This window comes from Rhipicephalus sanguineus, chromosome 7, assembly GCF_013339695.2.
Source record: "Rhipicephalus sanguineus isolate Rsan-2018 chromosome 7, BIME_Rsan_1.4, whole genome shotgun sequence".
Lineage (NCBI taxonomy): Eukaryota > Metazoa > Arthropoda > Arachnida > Ixodida > Ixodidae > Rhipicephalus > Rhipicephalus sanguineus.
Window position 1 is genome coordinate 120,570,449 of NC_051182.1, and position 24,182 is coordinate 120,594,630.

The following is a 24,182-nucleotide window of genomic DNA, read 5'->3' on the forward strand; positions in this document are numbered from 1 at the left end:
TGGTACACAGAGCATGGTGGAACAGACTTGCACATACATCACTCATTATAATGAAGTTGCATCGGACAGGAAGGTAACTGTTATATTCAAAAATTCGTTACAAAACGTATATTCGTAACACTACCTATGACAAGACTGTTCTTCATCTATTTCATTATAACTGATAATTCATTATATCCGTGTTCATTATATTGAAATTTGAGTGTAGTGACGCCAACCAAATACAGACCCACCACAGGTGAGGGCGCGCATCGCTAACCTACAATAAAATCCTGAGCAAGCACCCCTCCCCCCCCCCCCAACACACACTACGATGAAAGATAATCGGACAAGGTTTGAAGGGGCGCCCCTTACTCGTTCATGGACCAAAATTAACAATGGTGGTGGAAGAGCCTCTAAGAACAATGCACACCTGTGCAGGCACGTAGCCAGGATTTTTTTTCGGGGGTGGGGACCCAAGGCCTAATTATTCGAAAGAAACTCTTTTCATGGTAAAAAGAAAAAAAGTTGCCCGGGAATGTAAAAGGCTGGACGAATTTCGGGGGGGGGCCCGGGCCCCCCGGGCCCCCCCCCTTGCCTACGTGCCTGCACCTGTGCTTCTAATGAGACGCTTTATTGAATACGCATGCATTTACCGTTTTTACTGAACCGGAGGGAATCCTCGCGTGAAATTTCGTATGTTATGACAAGGGGGGAAAGACGTTCTTCCAGTGTTCCGACAATTAGTAACAACTCAGAATGCAACCCCGAGGAGCCACCCTGTACAAGTAATAAGGCGTCGTGCACATATCTAAAGACTCTCAGAACTTGGCTTCCTAGGAACCGCTGCTGCAGGATTCGGTAGCAGAGAACAGGTGAAAAAAAAAATGGCGAGAGGTGGAGGGGGGGGGGGCACTTGATTGGTCAGTGGTACATATTTCAAGTCTCCCAAAAAGGGGAAGGGGTGCTCGACTCTGGTAGGGGCGCTTGCTCGGGATTTACGGTAATTATGCAGCCGGACAGTCATGCACTTCCGCTATTGCGTCAGCAAAAGCATTGTCACCATGACGTCTTGCACGAGTGGACCAATCTCACTTGAAAAGCCCTGATGTTCCCCAGTTAAGTGGTCGCCTCCTATCCTCCTCGCCCGGTCCTCTTCACTCTCGCATGAACTCAAAATACACGGCCCAGTTGGTAAAGAGCTAACCTCATTGAAACTGTGAGAAAAAAAATTCACAGCATATCCACGGGTGAATGATGAAGAGCTTGGGCGAAGCTCCTGAAGCAATCATGGTTACACCGTGAAATCTTCAGTCGTTTTGCCCAGCAGTAATCAAGCGATAGCCCAGTACGTCATCAAAGACGTGACCAAACACTGTATATATTTATACAAGAAATTTTATTAATCGTAAGTGGTAGCTAGACGTGGCTTCCGTTCCCCCTTCATTATAACGGCTTTATGGTCGGTGAAGTGATGGATCGGTGATGGGTCGTAGTGGGATGTTTGCAAAGACGAAGTAGTGGGCAGTTTGCAAAGGATCGGTGATGGGTCGTAGTATACTGCCGGTTACGCCTTACGCCGGACAAGGTTAGACTAAGAGGAGCTTCGCCCCTAAAATGTGGAAAGTTTGCAGTAAATTGTGTAAATCTTGGCGCAGTAAAGCACGGGCCCGTCGCCACTCGTACTTCCCGTCGACCAACATGTCTAGCTTCGAAATGCACTCGGAAAGTACGAACTTTCTTAGTACACCCCACGACTGTCTCGGCACGATCGGGCGCAGTCAGGCGATGCACTGTAGAGCGGAGGTTACGCACAATGTCTCTGCCGAAGGGCGTAGCTAAGCTACTGCACACGCGCGGCTTAGGCAAGGGGTGCGCTATCTGGTCACTAGATGGCGAGATGCTTCCTTCCTCTTTCTTTGTATCTGATTTCTCTCTCTCCATTTTTTCCCTCTTTCTGTGTCTCTCTCTCTTTTCTTTCTCGCTCTCTATACTTGTTCTCTCACTGATCGGGATTATTGCAGGCCATGCCGTAGCATTGAGTAGTGGGATTTGCCAAAATTCAGTGGCACATACCAGTTCATGAAGATGATAGCTTTTTTTTCAGAGCAGGGATGTTTTTCGCAAGCTTTAACAGCGAAGCTGCTAAAAGATTAGGAGCCCTCTCAGTAAAATGAGAGCAAGCGGAGCTTGGTGTGTGCGTGCCTGACCTGCTATTTTTGTATACAGTTAAGCTTGGATATAACAAAATTGACAAATTTCCGAAAAAATTGTTACAAACATGTTTTCGTTATATCCAGTTTCTGCATGAAAATTCGGAAAAGAAATGCACAAATTAAACACAAGGGCAAATTGAAGGCAGAGCTCACCCAAACCATTTATTTAGCAGCAAAAAACTGCGTTATTTCGCTCTAATGCTTGTTTGGGAGGGATGGCAATATTAAATGTTCGCAGACAGTCAGTACAACGCTGCTCCGTCATCGTCTAGCCATGGCCTCCGAGAGTGGCTCCGGCAACACAACAGCCGTTGCCGAAGCCAATCTCGGAGGCCACAGTCTCATGAACCCGCGGCGCGGCACAAGATGGCAAAGCGCGTGACGACGTTGACGAGTTGACCTCCGAAGATCCATCGTCGTCACCATGGTCGCAGACAGTTTCCACCAGCCCCTAATCTGACATCTCCTTAGTAGTAACGACAGAGTTGTTAGCATTTTAAAAATTTGCAAAAGCTGCACGTCGTCAGGGGCTGCTTCATGCACGCGCAGTGAAACCACACACGTGTGCACGGCGTCGAAAACGAAGAGCAAACTCGATAAGCAGTGCGAACTCGAAGCGTAATGACAGGGAGCAAGGATTTCTTTCTTTTTTTAGTGGCGCCACCTGGTGTCACGTTAACGAAGTGCAGTTCAGAGACTACTGTAACAACCGAAGAGTGGCGCTGACAATGCAAAAGCTGATTTTCTTTTTCTTTTTTTTTTAAAGAAAGCCGGCACGGTTAGTGTGGTGGCACCCGCGAGCGGCTGGATGAGGTTTGAAGGGATGGGGGGGAGGAGAGGGGCGCACCTGGGCACACGCCTGAGGCAGCAAGAAAGCCGACTCGAGGAGTGCAGGCCTCGCCTGCCCACCTCGCGCACACCCACACGCACAAATGAGCGCTCACTTTCGCCTCACGCCAGGGCTTCAAGCGCACCATACGCGACACCACCGCTTCGAGCTGTCGTCGGCAAAGATGCATGCAGCTCCTGCTAGTTCCAAAATGGCAAAATTCGGGGCAAAATCTCTAGGTTGTCAGCGGGGAAAACTCATTATATCAAGAGTGTCTCCCGCTGCCACTCTGTTACACAGAGGTCGCAAATACATGTGGTTCTCTGCAGTAATGGCGGGGACTAGAAAAACTTTGTAATATCGAGGAATTCGTTGTATGGAGGTTCGTTAAAGCCAGGTTTTTAACTGTCTTTCTTTCTTTCGCATTGCGCAATGCTCCCTCCCAATTTTTTCCTTCGTCCGTGCCGAAAACAGGACCTTCACCCACACGGTTAGCAACGCAACACTTCAGTTGCTACAGGTAACAACGGCAGTCGAGCGTTAATATACAGGCAACAATGAAATCGTGAAACAACAAGTCACTTCGATAAGAGATCAGATTGTCATATTGGAAATGGCTGATTTCCGGCAGGACCACAATCGAGAGAGCATTAGTTACTTGGAACACTGCGCATGCAAATACGCATGCGACAGGCACACCTTCAACGGCCGCATTTCTGTACACCCGCATTTCTATTTCTATACACTCGCCAGCGCCGGCTTTTTCGCAAACAATGCCGCCGCCCCCACCCAAGATCTGTAACTCATAACGCGCTTCCCGTAAAAACGAAGTGGGGTCCTTCCACAAGTCTAGATGGCACTGTCGTGTTCCTGAACGTGATGCAAACATCACAGGGACTGATTTCTTTATTTATTTTTTTCTTACCATGCGCGCTCTCCAGTGGACAGAAGCGAAGGCAGGCCCCATATGGATCCAGGTCGAGGAGGTCCAGCACTGCACGAGGGACATCGCGGTTGAGAACCTGGGCCAGCTGCAGACAAAAGAAAACCCCTGTGTTGCAAGAACATCTGCTGGGCGCACTTGCTCGAAATTTTACGGCAATAAAAACATTCGCCGAAGTACTCCAGAGCTCCGGCAAACCAATGTGGTGTCGTGCACACGTACAATATTTTATTACCCGCATTTACGGATCCCGCCATCCCACATTATTGTCCTGGTAAGCTTGCCAGCTAATCGCGAAACAAAGCAGTACACTGCCAATACATTTACAGCGCAGAAAAAAATGCAGACACAAGAAAAGACAAGACAGGCAAAGGGCCGACTAAGAACTGAAATTTACTGAAGGAAACGACAGATTATAAAGGAGACGTGACAAAGAACGATAAAAACATAACAAGAATGATTGCCTACATCCTCCATGAGTGTCATGCACGAGACAAGAACACAAGTTCTGTTTTAGTCAAAGCAACAGATGCCACACTTGCACATTTTGGACCCAATCTGGCAATCTCCTTGGCTTCCAGTATCTACCGAATTAGATGGGAGTGGCTTCGACCCATCACTCAGCACTGGTCCAAAACACTCTTGCAATCAGAAATGACACATGTGCTGTAGTGGATGGCTAAGGGGCCACTGTTTTTCTGGCGAACGTCATTATTTTTCTGCGCTGTAAATTTATCAACATGAACAACCAACTTGCACTCCTTGGTACATTGCACTTATAAAGCACTCACCCAAGAGTTGAGATTGTTGCGATAGGAGGTGTCGTGCAAGGAAGGCTCGTCATCCAGGATGGCGTCCGTCTCGGCCTTCTCCCCGGCGGCGGTGGCCTCATCCGGTGTGTTGCGCTTAGACTCCGTCTCCGACGAGACCTCCGTCGACTCTTCTTCCTGAGCTTCCTCCTCCTCCTCGACCCCTTCCAGCAGGGCCTCTTCCGGCAGATACCGAAACGTCACCACGGGAACGACGACGTCGAACAGCAACTGGAACAGTGATTTTGCACGAGCTACAGGTCTTGCCGATGCTTATACTGCAGAACTCATTGGTTGATGAACCTCGAGGAGCTTCATCAATCAGTGGTTGATCTAGCCTTTCAGTGGTTGACCAATGGTTAATCGGTCAATAGCAGGTCTGACCACTGCTTATACTGCAGGACTCTATGGTTGATGAAGCTTCTTGAGCGTCAGCAATTGATTGATCAACCAATGGTCAACCGCTGGAAGGAATGATGAACCATTGGTTGATTAATAATCACAGTCAGCAAGTCATTGATCAACCATTGGGCAACCACTCAAATGAATGATCAACCCTTTGTTGCTACGAAAGTAGGGGAACTGTCCGAGGGGCTTGTTTTTCTGTATTATACACAACTAATGAAACCATTTGTTGGCTACGCTCAAGGAGCTTTATCAATCAATGGTTGACAATGCTTTCAATGGTCGACCAATGGTTGATCAATCAATTGCTGACACTCAAGGAACTTCATCAACCAAGGATGATTATGATCAGTCGGGTTATAGTTGATCAATCCTTTCAATGGTTGACCAATGATTGATCAATTAATCAAAAGTTCTGGTATGATGAACATTCGCGAGTGAGTCGATTTCGTGCTGTGATTTCTTTCATAAATGTTAGACATACCATAAATTTTGTTCAAATATGTTCAAGAACACCCATTCTTGTTTTTCTACATGCAGTGTTCATTCCAAATTATAGAAATACGCTGATTTACTTTGCAACTCTATGTTCAGGTAAAACCTTTGCTCAAAAAAGGCACATGAAGTTATTAATATTTTAAGTCACATATTGTACTAGAAAATTAATTGCATATTTGAAATCGGCACACAAATATACCTAACTCAGGAAGTTTCATCAAAATCAATCAAAATCAATCAAGAACATTTTAAAGAGCACGGTCGCCCCTTAAATGAAGCAGCAACATAGAGCAACTATGCGGCACAAAGTCGCATTCCTTTTCAACCTCCGTAGATTTATTATTGACGTTGTAACTATTACTTTAATTATGCAGAGTGAAATTTGAAAGTCTTAAAAACCGTGAAAATGCAGCCACAGTGTAGATAAGCGTTTCAGAACCTCACTAAACTTACACATTATTCGGTAACACGAAGAACTGGTGAAAAGAAAAATAAATAAATAAATAAATGTGGCTCCTACCAGAGTTCCAACGGACTTGGTCACCACATCAGCCAGGGAAAGCACCTGTCCTTCTTTCGAGATTGCCCTGGGCCTGCCCTATAAAAGAGACAACGCAGATGTTAGTAGTAGTAGTAGTAGTAGTAGTAGTAGTAGTAGTAGTAGTAGTAGTAGTAGTAGTAGTAGTAGTAGTAGTAGTAGTAGTGCATTTAGCAGGGGTGTGCGAATATTCAAACTTTCGAATATTTTTTTAATAGTGTTTGCTATTTTATTCGATTCGCACCGAAATTTTACTTTTCGAAGTATTCAAACTTCAGTTTATAATAACGGAAAATAAATATACACACGCTAAATCAGTGTGCACCGTGCTTGGTCTTGTGTTTTGGGGCACCGACGTGCGAAACTGCTAGCCACTTCCACCGATGCCCTGAGCGGTCGCTGTGCAACAAGCTTGCCGGGGGGTCCGCTGCCAATGCGTAAAATGCCCATCCATGGTCCCGAGGAACCAGCGGGCAATGCGATTCGTTGCTTGCGACGAAACACATTGCGGTTTCTTCGCTTTCACATGTCCGCAGGAGCAATGTTCTTGCCCACAAAGTTTGGATTAGTCTCGTACATCGGCGCCATGAGCGGAGTTAGGCCTAGCCAACACTCCGAGCAGTAAACTCGATCGCGATGTGCGTGGCCGCGGCACCCAATGTTTCAAAGTACGTCATGCTCGACCGCGAGTACGAAGAGTCGTCCTGCGATGGTCTTCGTCACGAGGCGCGAAATGCTGATAAGCAGAACAGCTTGTCTAAGACGCACATCTGCGATGTTCACACTGAGTGCGACACACTATCGTAATCTGATGCCTGAGCTTTCGCTTGCCACTGCCAAACTAAAGCGTAATTATATTCTAAATGGTCGTCGACCTGAACACAGAACGTGTGCGAACGCATCACTAAGTTGCGCGATTTTTGACAGCCGTGACCTCACGACATGCAAGGAGCAGACGACGCTGTCTCGGAGCGAGGATCGGGCCAATGGCGAGGAATGCTGGGGCAACATGGTGGACGCAGCCAATCGAAGGCCTCGAAAAGAACTTCAAACATTTGCTTTTTGTATGCTTTATTCTGAATGGAGGACATAGCTGGAGCAGGAAATTTGAAGACGGAGAAATGCTCTTTTAGACGAGCCCAAGATGGCTGTGCCCGGTTGTGTCGTTGCGGAACGATAATTTTTTTTAACGCAGTTTTTTGTTCGCGATTTCCGCAGTAATTTTCGCCACCTCAGCAAGCACAACAAATTTTTTACCGCACTTGTACATAGTTTTCAGTGAAAATATTTTGGAATCAGGAAAAGGCCTACAGATACTGAAAATGTGTTTTTTTTTAATCGATTTTTTTTTCTTATTTTTCGCGATATGAAGCCGCATCCTCCCTTAGGAATAAATCTGTTCTTTGACCATGTTTGTGACTTGTAATTGTTCCTGTCTCATAAGAATATACTCAGGGATTCTCTGCAGCTTTTTTTCTGTAATTCCGCTTCCAAGTATTCGAAGAATACTCGAGAAATATTCGGAAATTCTAAATCTATTCAATTCGATTTGCACTCAGTCTTTATTATTCGAATTCGCTTCACACCAAAAATTTTGCTATTCGCACAGCTCTAGTACTTAGTAGAGATGGGCAAATAGTAAGTTTGAGTTTCGAAGCGAGTAGTGATTTGGTCGAATAATTTTGAATCGAATAGTATATGTCACATATCATTTTAAAAAATAAGAATTTTTGTCACGACCCAACTAACTTGCACAATATTTTCAATAAGTGGAACTAGGTACATGTGAATGTCACTTTTCTGGTTCAAAGTGAAGTGGGAAGCAACTTTGAACAGCAGCAAGATTGGCATAGCAGTATGGTGCAAGTTATAACTGGTACAATACATTTCGTTTAGATATTACTATACTTAGAGCATATAAGACCGTAACACGCTTTCAAGCTTAAAATATAATTGAGGTGGAAGGTAATATGTACAATAAACCTTGAAGTGTGGCTTCGTGGCAGTGTGGATTTCCCCTGGATGGGTAATTTCACAGCATAGCATCCCCATGCTGCAGTGATACCGCATTTACAAGGAGGTAATATGCGCTCAAATTACATATATTCGTTCATTTCGGATACTTTAAAATTTCAAATAATCTAAATTCATGTCAAAGCACATTTGAATACTGTAATATTCGCTCAAATATTTGAAGTGCCTCAACATTCACACATCCCTAGTACACTCAAACCTCAGTATAACAAAGTCACATCTGCCATGAAAAAACTTCGTTATATGCGGAAATTCGTTATAAACGTTTATTTGTAACACTGTATTTATGACAAGACTATTCTTCATTTACTTCGTTATAACCAATAATTCGTTATATCCGTCTTCGTTATATTGAGGTTTGAGTGCATTTGGCTATTCTGGTGCGATATCTATTACCACATCAAAACAGAAAATGCTTCAGGTAGGGCTGTGCCTTTCAGGACAATCAATTTAGTCTACTCCTGATTGACTGACCGAAATTAACATCCCAAAGTAGCAAAGGATCTATGACAGAGACATATCATAGATCTCCACATTAATTATTAATTAGACTATGTATAAGTTTAAGTACATCAGTACTCTTGAAAAATACGGTCCCTCGATGCCAAGCAGACATGGCAGCCAGCTTGGCACAAGCTGAGTTGATTCAGTGATTCAGGAAACGTCCCAAACTAGCACACAAGTTACACCATAGTGTAAGGTGCAACCACTTTTGCCACAACTTGTTTAATGCGCATAGATACAAGCACTTTTGGAATCCACACTTCACCAAATTCTTGGGATCAAACACACCACCTTTGCTGTGCTCAGCAGCAAATTCCGCGTCCAGCAAGCCACCACAAGCAGAGGTCGTATGACTTGGTGTACTTTCACCAGCATCACCATAGCTACAGCTAAAGGGCCCGACATGCAAAAACAACATGCAGATGCATTATAGAAGCAGCGCTAAAAGACGTAGACGAAGAATAAACAGGTGCACAGGACGAGCACTGCTTCTATAATGCATATGTACCAACTAGGCCAACTTTCTATCCTGCTGCAACATGCAGATGACAAATCTGCTGCTCATTATCAATGCAGGTTATAATCCATTATTATTATTATTATTATTATTATTATTATTATTATTATTATTATTATTATTACTAGTGGTTAAGGGGAGATGCGGGTCGAAAAATCGCTATTTTTTTAGAAAAAGTTGAATTTGTGTTTTGTTGTGTTTTGTATTCCCCCAAGCCTCCTCTTTAATATATTAAAGAATCAAAGCTAAGAATCAACTAGAAGTTATCAAAAAATGCAATAAAAGCCCTCGTGGTGGCTCGTGAAAGCGCGAATTCACCCAAATTTCATGCACGCGGCATTTCGATCCGTGGCGTTGGCGGCTCTCGATTTTTTGTGGGCATGTAGACCTAACCCTCTTCTCCCAGACCCCACTTCAACAACGTGACTTTCTTGCTGAAAATACAGAAGAAAAAAAATCGTTTCCCCACCGTAGTCTAGCGTAGCGTCCACCGTAGTCTAGCTTTCAAACATGTTTTTCTCAATTCTTCATTTTGCTGCATTTTAAGAGTTTGTGCACTAAAATTTGTGCACTTTATGTAGTCGGATCGTAATGAAATTTGGTATGCTTATAGTTTAACATGTCCTGAATTCAAAGAAACAACTTTCACAGTTTTCGAACAGCATATTTAGCAAGATGATTTCATAAGTTTCTTCCTTGAGAATAGTAAAACTGAAACTCAGCATTGGAATTTTTTTTCTAGGCTAACACACATATGTTACCCTATGTTTTCTTGCTTTATTGAATTCCTCAATTCATTAGGAGCAATATGAGCTATTTTATTAGTGTTTTTGGTGCTCACTATTGTTGCCTAAGCTTGCACAAAAATGCACTGTTTTCATAAATGCATCGTCTGCAAAAAATTAACCAAATGAGCTATAAAAAAAATAAAAGCAGATTTGAAAAGAGGAGCTCAAACTCTATAAATGTTGAAAGTTTCATTGAGCTGTGACAAATACTTAAAGAAAACATTTTCCGAGGAGCATCTCCCCTTAATAGCACAAAGCCTCTGCTCACATCCGATCCCTCTGTTGCTTTTTGGTTCATTGTGGCGAAGCAGCAGCGAAAAAAAAACCTGCGCATGACCCTTTGGCTCAAACAGACTACACAGACTGTGCCGAACTGGTAGACTAACCTTTTGTAAAATCGGACCTTCCATATACGAAACAGAAACCGACTTAAAAACTGCAACGTGGCAGATGCAAACTTACCACGACTTCCATCTCCGGAATCTGGTCCAGCCTTTCCCGTAACATTTCACTCTGGACAAAGCAAAAAAAGGAAAAAAAAAAGGATGCAGAGTATGTTTCGATGAACAGCAGTTGCTTAGGCATCGCTTTCATTCTATTAGATCTGTGAGCTTGTTTTAACCCTTTCGCCACCGTAAGAAAAGAAGAAAAACGTGCCAAAATTACCAAAAAAAAATTTTTTTCGCTCAATTTGTAGAGCTTTTTTTTTTCTGAATAAAACGGTACCATTCTTTCAATTAGATGGGGTTCCCTTATTTTACTAATCGCGTAAAAAAAAAAAAGATAACTCGAAGGTGGCTTCACCGCATGACATTACAATGAAAGCCGAGGCACAAACGGCCCAACATGGACAAGTGTGGCCATCTAGCGTCACGAAAAACAACTATGACGGGTATACAGACTTCCCTGGTTCTGCATGGGACCAATTTTTGTTGATGTCGAGTACAGTCATCATCGGTCATTTCATTAGAAAATTTGATGACCGCTATACTCGTCAACAGCAGCGGAAGGGTCAAATGTGAAGGTGTGCATCTTTAGAAAAGTTCAGTGCAGAGCAACAATCGTACGCTCACCAGACGCAGGCAGTGGAGCACCCGCTGCAGGAGTCCCTGGTGTCCCAGGCTCTGCAAGACCGACCCACAGGGGGAGACACTGCAGCTTGCTGGGCATGCTGAACGAGCTCAGGCCGGCCGCGTGCGCCAGGGCCGCCTCGCTCGTCTTGTACAGGGTCTTGACGAGAAGCCGTCAAGGAGAAGTGACAAACGGCGCATACAGGAAAGCCCACTCACACCCGTTCTACATAACAATGGCACTGTGGAACATAACAGTAGGAACGTCGTAGGGGAGGGCTCCGGAAATTTCGACCACCTGGGGTTCTTTAACGTGCACCTAAAGCTAAGCACACAGGCCTCTAGCATTTCGCCTCTATCGAAATGTGGCCACTGCGGCCGAGATTCAATCCCACAGCCTCCGGATCAGAAGTCAAGCACTATAACCTAGACCGCCGAGGCAGGTCACAGTGGAACAGGCGTACATTGCCGATACCCTTGTAAAGCACGGTGTATGAGATATTAGTGGCATGAGCAACAAGTCACCTACTTGTTTCTCTTCCAGGCACTTCGGGTTGAGTGCTTACAGTTTTCCGAATATTCAGAAAATATGTTTTAAAAATGAAAAACTGGTACGAATTTGATGATTTGGGTTCAAGTTAAAAGTTATATCTAGGAATGGGCAAATATAGTAAATTTGAGGTTCGAAGCGAATCCGAAGCGAATAGTGATTTGGTCAAATAATTGTGAATCGAATAGTTCGAATAGCACGTACCACATATTATTATGAAAAATGAGCATTTTTGTCATGACCCTTGCACAATATTGTCACGTGGTCGTGACGTCAACGAAGACAGCAGTCAGCGTTTGCAGGATGAAACTGTTTATTTGGCCGTACTTGTGGCCGGAAAATGAGAACTCGAACTACAGCAATACACGCTGTACAAAGATAGCGGCGAACAGGGCGTCGTCCGTCGATCAACTGACAAGCGGTGAAGCGCGTCGGCATTTAAACATGTGCCGTCGAATATTCCAGCGTTATCGCTGGCTGTCCTGCAAATTCTAGAATAAGCTCGAGTGTGCGCGTCTTGCGCGCAATCTTAACAAAACGATCTACAATGATCGCGAAGGTTCTCGAACAATGAGGCGCGGTTCGCGCTGAGCGTTGCCGACAGTCTTTGTGGCCGAAAACCGAGTACAGCAAAAGTGGTAAAGAAACGCACGTGGCAATATTTTTGAGAATTGGAACTAGGTAGGAGTGAATGTCACTTTTTCGGTTTGAAATGAAGTGGGAGCAACCTTGAATAGTATCAAGGTTTGAATAGCAGTAGGGTGCTAGTTGTAAGTGGTGCAATACGTTACAATTTAAAAATTACTATACTTTGCACATATAGCCCATATAAGATGCTTTTAAACTTAAAAAAAATATTGACATTTAACCTTGAAGTGTGGCTTCGCGGCTGTGCAGATTTCTCCTGGATAGGCGGTTTCACGGTACGGCAAGCTCACGCAGCAGTGAGACTACCTTTACAGGGCGTTATGTGTGGTCAAACATACATATATTCGTTCGTTTTGAATACTTCGAAATTTCGAATAATATAAATTCGTATCGAAGTGAATTCGAATACTGTAATATTCGTTCGAATATTCGAAACGCCCGAATATTCACCCATCCCTAGTTTTTACAACTGTTCGACATACACAACAACTCGTTATACAGTAGAAGCTCGTTAATTCGGATTTCTAGGGACCGGGAAAAATGTCCGAATTAACCGAATGTCCGAATTATCGAATGGCCGAAATAAACACAATAAATGCACGAGTTTTTTCAACATACCTTTACTTAACAAAGTAATCGCGGATGCTTGTCTGTTTTCGAGCAGAAATTCGCGCGGACACAATTTTTCTGAGCCCTTCAAGGTGCTCAGCAGCTCGCATGATGTCTGCAGTACCGCAAAAGTTTCACCCGTCATCCACGTTTTTCGGTTGGCACGGTAATCCACGGGAATATTGTTGATGTTCTTAAAGCAGCGTGGCTTTTGAACCTTTCCGATAACGAGAAGCGGCAAGCGCTCTGTTCCCGTCACGTTGGGGGATAAAAGTACGGTTACTCGTTCCTTGCTTCCTGCCGCCGATTGAAGGATCCCCTTTCATCACTCTTCACCACTTCTTGTCAGGAGAGCCCGTTATTCAGAGCACGCAAAATTTCTGCTTTGGTGGTGAAGTCCGTGGCCTCGTACTTGGGCCGCTTCGCCGGCGTTGCCATCGGCGGAGAGTGCGGTCGCATGAGAAGTCAGCACAAAAGCTCCAGCAACGATCAAGCTAAAGGAGCCGTACTGAATCGTTCCTTGATAAATCGGCGATCAACGATGCAGCACACCAACGGGAACAAAGGAACAAAACCCACACGCGAAAAAAAGGCGTTGAACCAGCCTCAATCCAAGCCAAGTCGATAATTGATGTCCATGGCGATGCTGCGTTTTGAGCTTCACTTTTGTTCTGAATTGTTCTTTTTTCGTTTTCGAGCCTCGCCAGCGGCCCGAAAGTCGCCGAATTATCCGATTTGCGGTCAAATCTCTCCGAAATAACGAGCGCCCAGTCTCATAGAGTGATGCGTGTATTTACAGGGACCAGATGACGTGTCCGAATTAACCGATTTTCCGAATTAACGAGAGTCGAATTAACGAGCTTTTACTGTATGTGGGTTCGATATACAGTAGACTGTCGTGAAACGGAACCTGAAGGAACAAGAAAAATGTGTTCCGTCTAATTAACAGTAGGGGTGTGCGAATATTTGAAATTTCGAATATTTTTCGAATAGTGTTTGCTATTCGATTCGATTCGCACTGGAATTTTACTATTCGAACTATTCGAACTTCCCAAAAACAAATACAGTCAACGTCCGATTGAAAGTGACCCCCTTCAGATTTTAAATATGCTTCACCTCATCACGCTCCGGTATTGCGGCAAAGCTGCCTTTCACGCTCCATTACGGTCGAACTTTGCCAAGAGACAACGTCCGATTGGAAGTGGTCCCTAGATTGTCATTATGCTTCACCTCATTACACCCCGGTATTGCGGCAAAGCTGCCTTTCAAGCTCTGCTACGGTCGCAAATGTATTAACTCAAGGAAACGCTGGTTCCAACATAGAGATGAAAGATGTGGCAGAGGTGGGGGCTCAATTAATGCTGTTTTGGACCTGAAACTTGGGCAGGAAGTCTGAAAAATCGGAAGCCGAAACTTTTTAGCATCCAAAATTTCGGATGTTCTGATATATCGAAGTCTACGAGGCAGATTTGGAACTCCGGACTTGAAAAGAGCACACCCTTGTCCGCCACATCAGTTGCCCTTCCACAGCAGTTGAAAGAGGAGGAGAGGCTGAGGAAATGGCGTCTCTGCCTATTTCGTGTAAAGTGTTGTCGGCACCACTTTGGTTGCGCCAAATAATGTACATAAATACAATTCGGCCTCTATATTGCCTCATTCTTGATAAGACAACTATGAAACACCACCCCGCCAATGCTTCATCAACCTAGTGAAAAGAAACACTTTCATGTTGCTATCTCATAAAAATATGCTTAGGAATCCTCTCTAACTTTTTTTTCTGCAATTTCGCTTCGAAGTATTCGAAAAGTATTAGAAAAATATTCGGTTCGATTCGCACTCACACTTCAATATTCGAATTCGCTTCGCACCCAAAATTTTGCTATTCGCACAGCTCTAATTAACAGGTGTTCCGTTTACCGAGAGGTGATCAGGGGTGGAGAATTCCAGTACAAAACCAACCAATCGCATTAGAGGCAACTGTTCCATTTAAGCGTCAATTCTGTTTAAAAGATTTCCGCTTACCGAGAGTCTGCTGTATGCGGGTTCGACCGTAATATTTTTTTCATATGCGAGTGCTGATTTATTATCTGCTTCACTGATGTTGCTGTTAACAACTGTACAACTGTTTCAATATCACCCCCTCTATGTAGTAATGCCCGCCAATTAGGGATGAAAAAGAAAAAAAACTGCTGTTCAAAGGATACAACATAGGGCACGGATGGTAGACCAAGCCAGGTGCCAAGAGGGAGTGACACGCTGTCTCCGGTACGAGCCGGCTGCAACAAAAAGAGACAAAAAAAAACTTACAGTCTGATCACAGGTTACCATATAACTAGTTTTACCAGTAGGAACAAATCAGGAACAAGTATGAAAAAAATTCCGGCAGAACACACCGATGATAATTTTCTAAGTTATGCAAGGGCGCATTTGTGCACAACACATACTCTATTATGTATTTTCTCGCATACAACCCACACAAAAGGTTTTCAAAATTTAGAGCTAAAGTCAAGATGAAAAATGTCAAAAATTAGGAGCCCTTCCTCTATCGGGAAAATTGGGAGCAAGCGAAACTGGCTGTGTGTGTGTGCCTGACCCAGGCCTGTAGAAGAGGGAGGGGGGGCTAGGGGCCTCGGCCTCGCCCAAAATTTTGATGGAGCTTTTTTAAAACAATCAAGGCCTTCAGCAAGTACTCTCCCGACAAAAAAAAAATTCCTGGCTACGGGCCAGGCCTGACCTACTATTTTTTTTTTTCTTTTCTTTCCATCACATTGTGCAATGCTCCCACCTAACTCGTTCCTTTCTCCATGCTGGAAATTGGACCTACACCCACATGCTTAGCAGTGCAACACTTGTGTAGCTAAAGGCAACAATGACAGTCATGCATGCTACAATGAAGGGCAAGAACAAAATGTGGCAACGTAAAATGACAAGTGGCATCAACAAAAGATCAGATTGCCCTATCATAAACAGCTGATCACCGACCATACCACGACCAAGAGAGCACTTATTGGAAGACGGTGCATACAAATACACGTGAGTGGTGCACCTTCGATGGCTGCATTTGTGTACACCCATATTTCTGTACACTTGCCGACGCCAGGTTTTTTGCTAATGATGCCACTGCCACGAAAATGCGTAGCTCATAAAAGCTTTGCTTAAAAATTCTGACACCGGCCCTGCTCGTGCCCATACAAAAATGTATGTAGACAATCTATAGAATGTCTAAAAATGGGTTCAGACAGTCTAGAGACTGTCTAAATACGTTTCTGTAAGGGTGGGCTCCTGCAGAACTAACTGATTCATCCCAATCAAAGTTGTGTATGGTGTACACGCAAGCACTGGGGAACATGAAAGAGCACGTCTTGGCCAAAGCTGCACCCTACCAAGTTGGGCACGGAGACGAGGCACAGAGCGGCGAGCGCGAGGCCCTCAACGTGCAGCCAGGCCTCGTGCCGCTTGCACAGGTCCTGCAGGCCCTGCAGGGGGTCCACCAGGCCAATGGCCGGTGAGCCCGCACTGACCACTACCAGCGTTGGCACCCGGCCCTGTGCCACGTCCTCGTCCATGCACTGCTCCAGCGCTGAGAGGTCCTGGAAGCAAACACAGAGAGGGGAGGTGAGAGCGTCGAATAGTGGAAAAGCGTACTCGAGTTGTGAAGGGGCTGCCGCGGGACGCGGCACACGTGACTGGTAAAGAGAGGCACAGTGAAACCTCGTTATTACGTACCTGCCGGAAACGCACCATAGCTATGCACAAAACAGTAGCACTCACTAACCACCGAGTACAAATTTGCACCTCCTGACGTGCACCATCGCCGCCAACAAAAAAAAATACAGCGCCACAGCAAATATTGCCGTATATACCTACCACAAAGCCTTTTCTTTCTTTTTGCCAACAGGCAGAAAAGGTTCAGACACTTTCACACGACTGTCAGATAGTGTGCAGTGGCGATGCCAAGGAGCACTTCGAAATTATTACGGTGGCCGGGATAAGCAAAAAGAGTAGCAGATTGCAGTACAGATGTGCACGTATGTATCATGGAAAGCTGATACATGTGTCTCTCCATTCTGTCGCTATGTCAGAAGTGAAAACTGACACTGTTTCATTGAAATGTGGTATGGCTGCGTGGAGCCAATTGTCCCTGGCTAGTCGTGTGCAGTGCGTCGCCTAGTCGGCTCCCGCCGTCACTTCAAGGCTGCTTGCTGTACCATACGCATGCGTTTTCCATAGAAGTGTTGTTCGTACCTACTCAGTTCCCGACCAAATGGAGCGAGTAGCTTGTTGGGTTAATGCAGAAATGGAGCGAGTAGCTTGTTGGGTTAATGCACAAATAGAGCGAGTAGCTTGTTAGATTAATGCACAAATGGAGCGAGTAGCTTGTTGAGTTAATGTACAAAGGGAGCGAGTAGCTTGTTGAGTTAATGCACAAATGGAGCGAGTAGCTTGTTGAGTTAATGGACAAATGGAGCGAGTAGCTTGTTGAGTTAATGCACAAATGGAGCGAGTAGCTTGTTGAGTTAATGGACAATGGAGCGAGTAGCTTGTTGAGTTAATGCACAAATGGAGCGAGGTAGCTTGTTGAGTTAATGCACAAATGGAGCGATTAGCTTGTTGGGTTAATGCACAAATGGAGCGAGTAGCTTGTTGGTTTAATGCACAAATAGAATGAGTAGCTTGTTGAGTTAATGCGGCGACGACGAGCTTCCTGCAAGCGATGTGCAAACCGCATCTCTGCGATGCTCTAGCAGTCCTGGCAGCAGACAGAGGCACGTTTGGGTTGTCACCTAACAAAAGTGTGCAGTATGGTTACAGCAACGCTATGCTTGCTGTACCATACGTGCGTTTGGCATGTCAGTGTTAATGCAGCGAGGTTTCTCAGTGCCTGCGACCCGCAGCACTCAACTCAAGAACAGCGAGCTGCTTTCGTTTCTACAAAGCTGCGCGCACTTGAACACGGCACACCGCACAACGAGGCAGCGGCAATCGGCAGCCCAGCATGCCTGGGTTGTCACCTATGAAAAGCATGCAGTAGCCTTGAAGTAGGGCTGCGCTACAAGTGTGCCACACCAGATGCGCTGAAGATACTTATTGTGATAGGGTTGTCGGCAACAAGTCAAAGCTGGCACGTTTGTTGGCGGCCGTCATTTCGCCTTCATTCTTTCCCAATGCTTACCCGTAAAGGCATCACTGCAATCGCGTGGAAGTCGGAATCACTGATCAACTGATATATGCACTTCTCGAAAAGGCAGACGACCTTTTGCAGCACACTCTGGCACTGGCAAGCTTCAGTGGCGCAGGAAACTTTTACGGAACAAAAAAGTTATCGCAATATGCAGGGTGCGCACTAACCAGTAGGCATGGCACGAACCGGTACAGCTCAAGCAGTCAGTGAATGCATTAGGCTCCACGAGACTCTCTGTCGGGGATTTATCGCAACTATGTCTTAACCATTAGTGTGTCTAAACCGGGTACGCATTAGCGAGGTTTGGCTGTATCACAGTAATTTCAGAAGACTAAGCAGCACGAAAGGCCCCCCCTGAAAGTTTATCGCAACAAAACAATGACTAGCACATACCGTCTGGTAGAGGGTGCCGGGTGTTCCCGTGAGGGGAATTATCCTGAGGCAGGAGACGGGAAGCCCCAGCTGCAAAATAAGTCATTGCCGCATGTTGCACATTTCAGGTTTCAAACATACCTTGCTAACAGGATACATTAAGGGAATGACAACCACCGTAGCTCAGTTGGTAGAGCATGACACACGTAATACAGAGGTTGCGGGTTCGGTCTCCACCGGTGGCGAGTTTATATCCACTTTAATTCATTTGTATTTATAAGTTCTGCACTGCAGTTAAGCTGTGAATACTGCCCCTTATGCACTGCTCGGCCTAATTATCTGTTAACCTCACATGATTGTGTCAATACTAGGGATGGCGAACATTAAATTTGAAGTTCGAAGCAAATTTGAAGCGAATAGTAATTTGGTCAAATAATTTCCAATCGAATAGTATATATCACGTATTATGAAGAAAAATCAGCAGTTTTCTCATGACCCAACCAACTCACACAATAAATATCCTTAAGAATTAGAACTAGGCATGCGCACACTTTTTTGGTTTGAAGCGGAAGCAACTTTGAATAATTGCAAGATTTGAATAGCAGTAGGGTGCGAGTTATAAGCTGTCAAAGACGTTACGTTTTAAAATTTGCATATAATCTTAGTGCATATAATCTTGTATAATACGCTTTCAAACTTAAAAAGACTAATTAATCGAGGTGCAGGTAATATATGCACGTTTAACCTTGAAGTGCGGCTTCACAGCAGTGCACATTTCCCCTGGATGGGTGGTTTTACAGCATAGCAGCCCCACGCTGCAGTGAAACCACCTCATGAAGGGGTTACATGCAGTCAGATATACGTCTGTTCATTAATTTCATATACTTTGAAATTTCGAATAATTTAAATTCATGTCAGTGAGTTCAAATAGTCAAACCCGCATATCATGAACCCACATATAATGAATTACTGTACATATCGAACAGTTGTAATATCTCCTTGAATATATTTTCAATATAGAGAATATTTTATATATCAAATTACCCATACACAGAACTCTTTCATGATCCCCTTCGGACTGAATATATCCGGGTTGGACTGTACTATAACATTCGTCCGAATATTCCAAGCTCTGTAATATTCGCCCATGACTAGTCAATACACAAATTGAAGTATTTGCAATACCCTTCAGATCTCGAGGTTCGACTTGGTATCAAACCTTGCCCAATAATTACGCTCACCTGCGAACAGAGGTGGTGTCCGAGGCTGGTGCGGGTGTGCGCCCCGATGTACAGCACGGGCGGTCGGGGGGCCAGTGCCTGGTAGCCCTCCCCCTGGGCCAGGCGCGGGTACTTGGCATGCAGGGCGAGGCGGCACACGCGCACTAGCCCCTCCCGCGACTCCTCGTGGAAGAACACCGACGAGTCGAAGAACCTGCACGCATGAGCAAGGTGTGGGCCGCTGCAGGCTCCCTGGCTCCAGCACGTCGCTCGAGCAATCCGCAAAGGCCAAAGCAGTTCTCATAAGCTTGCAGGGTGCGGTAAAGTCCACTAGAGGCCAAGAATCGTCGCCCACCCAATCACAGCCCGAAGCGCTAAAGAAAATCCGTAAAGATTTTCTGGAAACAATGCTTCACATTTTGTAAAACATGATGAAACGTCCGTTGAATCGCAAAACGAGCCCAAAATTTGTAGACTATGCAGAATATTCAAGAGCGGTTAGGTATCAACAAAACCAACTGGTGGGCTGGTTTAGTACTACATATCTTTTGGTTTAGCGCAAGAGAACGCGGCGGCACAAATAGAAGACACGAGGACACAGCGCTAATAATAAGTGATGGATTATTCCACATGGCCACAGCATATACACCAATTCACAGTTAACTGGCGTGTCCTTGTACAATGGTACAGATGCTGTGACCACGTGCAGCAAACCGTCAGCCCTCAGAAGTGCTATGTCCTCGGGCCTTCTTAAATCTCTACGCTTATGTGTGCTTTAGACAACTCCCGAAGGAGATTTTGTGCCTGTCAGCACCGCTGGTCACCTGACTTCATGGAGTGGAATCGCACTGAGATTCTCTTTCCTGTAATTACCGTATTTACTCGAATCTAACGTGAGTTTTACTCCAGATTTTTGCTACCTAAAGTCGACCCTCGCATAACAATCGAATACCGAAATTCTATTTTTTCTTCCTGGGCACAATGAAAAGTCACCCCTCGCGTTACAATCGTGGTCGCGTTACAATAGAGTAAATACATTACCTGTATCTGCCACACTCATTTGCCCATACTTCGAGGTTACCATAATCTCTCACCCTCCACATTTCCTGGCCCTGTATTGACACCACCTAATCAGTGGTGTGAATTTTCTTTTCTCCACCTTTATAGTAATGTACTGTTCATGGCTTCCGCCTTTTTATTAAAGTTTGAGGAATTATGTTTTGTTCATAGTGTAGATATGCCCTGTTATCTGTTATCTTAACCGTATTATTGATATTGATGTTGTTGCTCTTGTTGTTCTATTACATTACCTGTAATGTATTCCTTTATTGTTGTTCTCCCCTCTACAATAATGCACATTAGGTGCTGTAGGTATCTGAATAAATAAATAAATAAATAAATAAATAAATAAAAGTGGAATCACTGAACAGCATCAATCCACATTTTGTTACACTAAATCCTAGTCCTAGAGCTTTGCCTTCCCGTCCGCATACATCAGGCAGATGCAGTATGTCATCTCGGTAGTCCGCAAATAAGACAATATCATCAGCATAAAATAATCCTGGAAACTGCTGCTCTGTCATTACGTCGGCGATCCCGACGTCTCACCTAAAGAGACGCGACACCCAGAGGCCCGTGTCGGAGACAATCCGTGCCGTCACTTTGCGCAACACGGCCGTTTCCAACGTGGAGAGGTAGGCGGCCAAGGAGTGTGAGACAACCACTGCCTTGCCGGCGTCGTCCAGTCGCCTCAGCGCTTCTCTGAAACGTTTGTAAAAAGAAAAAGATATGGTCGCCTACCAAACTGCTGCCCAAGGCTGCAAACACACAGAACTTGCCGCTGGGGCAGCTGGCAATGCATCTTGACAACAGCCACAAGAGTGCTGGAAGACGCACCTATGCACCAGATATAGCCGTGATTTCATACGGGGGTTCTAGATCCCCATGCACACGTGTGCACATAATGTGTAATAGTTAGATGTGAGAGAGGTACACTCCCGCTCCCCCCCCCCCCCCAAACCAATGTTGATCTCTGCCATACACTACAGTCGCCGACCGATAAATCGAACACCGATAATTCGGACATGCTCGGTAATTCGGACGGTCGCGCGGCACCGCCGATCATCCCATAGAAGTAATGTGTAAAGACAACCGATATTTCGGACAGCTGCCAGATCTACATTCGATAATCCGGACCCTGCCCGAGACTATCGCGCACGCCGAATCGCCAGCCATTGTCTTCTCCGGCACCCATACCATATAAAGTATGGCCTCAGAGATCAAAACAAAAGCTAAATTGTGATCTATGAGGCTTTATTTTGATTGCTGCTTTATGCCTCAGAGATTTGCAATTGAAACTGCCGATCTTGGAGGCACTGGTCAACTGTGGGAAATCGTATCGACATCGCGAATAACCTACATTCCGGTTCCTGTGTCCCTGTGCTGCGCTGCTATTGCCACTATTGCTGCTATCGCCGCCATTCTGTCGAATGTGTCTGCGGTAAGGCGTTTTGCTAAGGCAGTGACTATGGTGACGGGGGCCCGTCAGCGCAGTACTCTCGTAAGCTTGAGGGGGCCCGTCACCGTAAAGCAGTGACTACGGTGGTGACGGGGCCCGTCAGCATAATCTGATAACACAAAAGTGAGGGGACCCATCAGCGCAGTAAAATCGTAAAAATGAGGGGGCCCGTCACCGTAATGTAATACGGTGACGGGCCTTGTCTCGAGCCCTCGCTGTTCTTTCGTCATCATACAGTGATCACATCACACTGGCGGAGATAGAGGCGGACTTGGTTGCACGTAAGCGGAAGCGCGTGCAGCAACGCACTGACAACAGTTTTCGGCCACCGGGACACTGAAGTGTCAAGAAAAGTATTTTTTTTCTGACACATTCGTTTTTTCAGACATTTGATAATTTGGACTTGTTTACGTTCCCCGTGGAGGCCGAATTATCAGTCATCGACTGTATACCCATGTAAACAACGAAATGGCACGTTTCGTGCAAGTGCTTTAAATGAAAAGTGGCATTTGAACAGCTGCATTGATCTCTAGGCTCTACGCAGCTTTCACTTCAGCATTCCCTATTGCGATGTGGCTTATACCCCTGTCACACGGGCACCCGTGAACTCCGTTTAACTCCCTCGTCTTTTCCTCGAGGGAGATGGGGTTCATGTCACACGGTCACCATTTCGTTGAGGAAGTTAAATGGAGCTTTTGGTGGAGGAAGTTCGGTTATGCCCATTTCGGCTCGATGGAGTACTCTCGTTCCCAGCCAGCTACTGCTACGCTGAAAACCGCACTAGCAAAATCGTCCTAATGAGCTTAATTATAACTTTAAAAACTATATGCTCTTTTTTGCGTAGCATTTCACGCCCCGTAGTGTAAGTTTTAGTTGTATTTTTTCGGACATCAGTGCTTGTATACTCTCCACACCAACGCCTCGCCAAGCCGCCGCTGTGAAGCGTCGCGCAATATTTGTTTCTGCACGTGTGAGGCGCACGCACAAGCACTGTGACAGCAATGGTGATTCCGAGCACTTTATCAACACACAAAAACACGTTTTTGTTGCTGTAAAGGCGACTGCGCAGGCAAAAAATTGGACGTTTCGACGAGCGCAGCAGTGCTGTTTCTGCCCCATGCGGCAACCGTCGAAAGCTTACACCGAGCCGTGTAGCACGGCCACGACTCCATTCTCGTAATGCTCCATCACGTAGTTAAATGCCGAACGGAGTGAAATGGAGTTCGATGGTGGCCGTGTGACAGAGGTATTAACCTAATGCCATCCACATTTCGTTCGGTAATGTGACTAGAGTGCAACGCATTTCAAATTCAAATGTACTTCTAGTGTATTGCAAACAAGACCAAGGGGGGGTTACCATACATGGTCTGTTTGGAAAGAAATAGGTCTGACCACCTTTGGTTAGGTGAAAACCTCTCGTGATGACGTCATTCATGTTGTCACAAATTGACGTGATTCGCGACATCACTATGATGCCACAATACAACGTAACTGCTGGCATCCTTTGAAACTCTCTTCTTAGCATCATTTGATGTCTGTGAGATCCTTTCCCGGTTATGAAAATGGTGCGACAAAAATACTGAAAACAAACGAACACAAGCGCCGACTCACAAATCAAGTGAGTCAGCACTTGTGTTCGTTTGTTTTCAGTACGCATATTAATAAATCCGTACAAAGTCGCCCAGTTGCCAGGTTGTGAGGTTGTCTGACTTTTTGTACCAACTCATGAGACACGAGGCTCTTGCCTTTATGATAAAATAAGAGCTGCGATCATTTCTCACCCAGTTAAGCTCCTCAGCTGCGACGACTGTGCCAGGCAGTGCTGCTGGACAATGTTGTCCAGGCTTGCTCGAATGTCGTCCAGCGACAGAGGCCTGTGCAAAATAAAAGCAAGAACAACAAATGTATGGCACATACCCAATGCTAAGACAGTTGCAATTAGCTCATTAGCAC

At 45.2% G+C, this 24,182-nt stretch overlaps 1 pseudogene; it reads right to left on the reverse strand.

The window, feature by feature from the left end:
- LOC119398969 (pyridoxal-dependent decarboxylase domain-containing protein 1-like) overlaps positions 1–24,182 on the reverse strand; it is a 53,419-nt pseudogene that overhangs the window by 15,398 nt on the left and 13,839 nt on the right.